The 3,239-nt window shown below is 38.1% G+C and overlaps 1 non-coding gene across 1 annotated transcript; it reads right to left on the bottom strand.

Moving 5' to 3' along the window:
• Positions 1-514: 514 nt before the first annotated feature.
• On the bottom strand, positions 515-621 carry LOC126026705 (U6 spliceosomal RNA). The gene has a single exon (XR_007501927.1). It is a non-coding gene; the product is annotated as a U6 spliceosomal RNA (small nuclear RNA).
• Positions 622-3,239: the final 2,618 nt, after the last annotated feature.

Raw genomic sequence — 3,239 nt, 5'->3', positions numbered from 1 at the left:
ATGCCTTACCTGCTATGCTATCACTCCGGCACATATAGAGAATTTTTTTTAAAGAAATATTTTAAAGCTGAAATAACTCAAGCTCTGACTCACACAATTTGAATTACAGCACCCACCCCAGCATTTTGGAGATGCCTGATGAAGTACTTAGCTTCCCTTTTGACTTCTTTATTTTCTCTTACCCTAAATTTTACATTAAAAACCAATTATTACACATACTTGGTTTCTTTTTACCAGTCCTGCCAACTGCTGCACTTTTCATACTGTATCCAGTATTAAATGCAGAAGGAGTTCGTCATTCATTTTTAAAGCAGCATTAATCACATATGCATTCAATTTACAGATATCAACAGAAATGCATGGTTAATTCTAAATTCTTCAGTGTTCTCATATAGAATTTATAATGAACCAACTTTCTTTGTTAAATTGACTATTTTTTCATTTTGATCTTCAAGAATTCATCCCTACATCAACAACTCCTATCAGTGAAAAGCAGAAAAAATACTTTTTTTAAAAAAAAATGGTACGCTTCACAAATTTTCATGTCATCCTTGCACAGGGGCCATGTTAATCTTCTCTGTATCATTCCAATTGCAGTATATGTGCTGTCAAAATGAGCACAGGAAAAAATACTTTTTAATTATCCAGATAATTTTGGTGTTCTTTATTTTGAAAATACTAATATTCTATAGTCTGAGCCCTGCTTTCAAGTCTAAGTTATTTTATTTTTTAAACAAACTTTTTTTTATCTCTTCTAAATTATATAAAAGAGTGAAATTAAGATACAAGCAAGTTATTTTCATAAAAAAATATCATCATTGCAACTGTCTCCTCAAAGTTTAGATGTTATATCACATGGTAAAAATTTTTGTGGCATTCACTTAATTTATAATAATAATATTCAATCTTATCAATAATTAACCACAATTTTTCTTATTTACTTTTTATTTTGTAATCTTTTTTAAAAAACTTTTTCTTTATTTATTTAAACATCATAATTACAAATATAATTGTGATTAGGTTTCAGTCATGTAAAGAACACCCTCTTCACCAGTGCAACATTCCCACCACCAATGTCCCAAATCTTACTTCATCCCACCCCACCCCCCACCTGTACTCTAGACAGGCTTTCCAGTTCCCTCATTCATTCACATTATTATGGTAGTTCTCTGTGTAGTTATTTCTATAGCTGCACTCACCACTCTTTGTGGTGAGCTTCATGAAGTGAACTGGTGTTCCAGCCCTCCTCTCATTGTCTCTGAGGATTGTTCCAAAGATGACTTTTATTTTTCTTAAAACCCATAGATGAGTGAAACTATTCTGCATCTCTCTCTCTCTCTCCCTCTGACTTATTTCACTCAGCATGATAGATTCCATGTACATCCATGTATAGGAAAATTTTTTCATTTCATTTCTCCTGGTGGCTGTATAATATTCCATTATGTATATATACCACAGTTTCTTTAGCCATTCATCTGTTGAAGGGCATCTTGGTTGTTTCCAGAGCCTGGCTATTCTGAATAGTACTGCAATAAATATAGGTGTGAGGAAGGGGTTTATGTATTGTATTCTTGTGTTCCTAGGGTATATCCCTAGGAGTGGGATAGCTGGGTTGAATGGGAGCTCAATTTCCAGATTTTGGAGGAATCTCTATATTGCTTTCCATAGAGGTTGGACTAGACAGCATCCCCACTAGCAGTGGATAAGAGTTTCTTTCTCTCCACATCCCCGCCAGCACTGATTGTTCTCATTCATTGTGATGTGTGCCAATCTCTGTGGTGTGAGATGGTATCTCATTGTTGTTTTGATTTGCATCTCCCTGATGATTAGTGACTAGGAGCATTTTTTCATGTGCCTTTTGGCCATTTGTATTTCTTTTTTATCAAAGTATCTGTTCATTTCTTCTCCCCATTTTTTTTTATGGGATTAGATTTTTTTTCTTGTAAAGTTATGTCAGTATCCTGTATATTTTGGATATTAGCCCCTTATCTGATGGGTGTTGGGTGAATAGTTTCTCCCACATGGTGGGTGGCTCTTGTATCCTGAGCACTATTTTTTTTTGAGGTGCAGAATCTTCTCAGCTTAATGTATTCCCATCTGTTGATCTCTGCTTCCACTTGTTTAGTGCAGTTTCCTTTTTTGAAGATGCCTTTAGTCTCAATGTCCTGGAGTGTTTTACCGATGTGTTGTTCTATATACCTTATGATATCAAGTCTGATATCAAGGTCTTTAATCCATTTGGATTTTACCTCCATACATAATGTTAATTGGGGGTCTATGTTCGCTTTTTTGCAAGTGGCTAACCAGTTCTGCCAGCACCACTTGTTGAAGAGGTTTTCCCTGCTCCACTTAAGATTTCTTGCTCCTTTGTCAACAATTAGGTGATTATATGTCTGGGAAACATTGTCTGACAACTCAAGCCTATTCTACTGATTTGAGGGTCTGTCTTTATTCCAATACCATGCTGTTTTGATAACTATTGCTTTGTAGTACAGTTTAATGTTGGGGAAAGTAATGCCTATCATTTTTCTTTTCCCTAGGAGTGCTTTAGCTATTCTGGGTGTTTATTGTTCCAGATAAACTTCATAAGTGTTTGATCCACTTCTTTGAAGAATGTCATGGATATCTTTACAGGGATCACATTAAAACTGTACAATGTTTTGGGGATTATTGCCATTTTAATGATGTTAATTCTGCCAATCCATGAGCAGGGTATGTGTTCCCATTTCCGTGTGTCTTCTTTTATTTCTTGGAGCAGGGATTTATAGTTTTCTTTGTATAGGTCCTTCATGTCTTTGGTCAAGTTGATTCCAATATATTTAAGTTTGTGTGGCACTATTGTGAATAGGATTACCTTCTTGATTTCTTCTCTTCCTTATCATTATTGGTGTATAAAAAGGCCATTGACAGCTGGCAGGCCTCTGCATGTGCCAGTGGCCTGTTGGCCCGGCCTAGGGTAGGGGGGCCCGGACCTGGGTCACCCAACCCCCCTCTCCCCCATTCCTCCGGATCTCCAGGTGGGTTCCTGGAAGGAGTTGACGGGGCACCCTGGGTTTTCCCCACTCCCAGGCCAGGTCTGTCTGGAGACTGGCCTAGGGTGGGGCTCAAATCCCTGTCCTTCGGGTTTGAGAGGGTCTCTCTCCCTTCCTGGAGCAGGAGTTTTAGCCGGCACGGGTGGGCAGCTGGCAGGCCTTCACATGTGCCAGCGGCCTGTTGGCCCGGCCTAGGGTTTTCCCCAC

The sequence above is a fragment of the Suncus etruscus genome, chromosome 13, assembly GCF_024139225.1.
Source record: "Suncus etruscus isolate mSunEtr1 chromosome 13, mSunEtr1.pri.cur, whole genome shotgun sequence".
Classification (NCBI taxonomy): domain Eukaryota; kingdom Metazoa; phylum Chordata; class Mammalia; order Eulipotyphla; family Soricidae; genus Suncus; species Suncus etruscus.
Note: the sequence above shows the minus strand (reverse complement) of the source record. Positions and strands in the feature narration are given on the sequence as shown.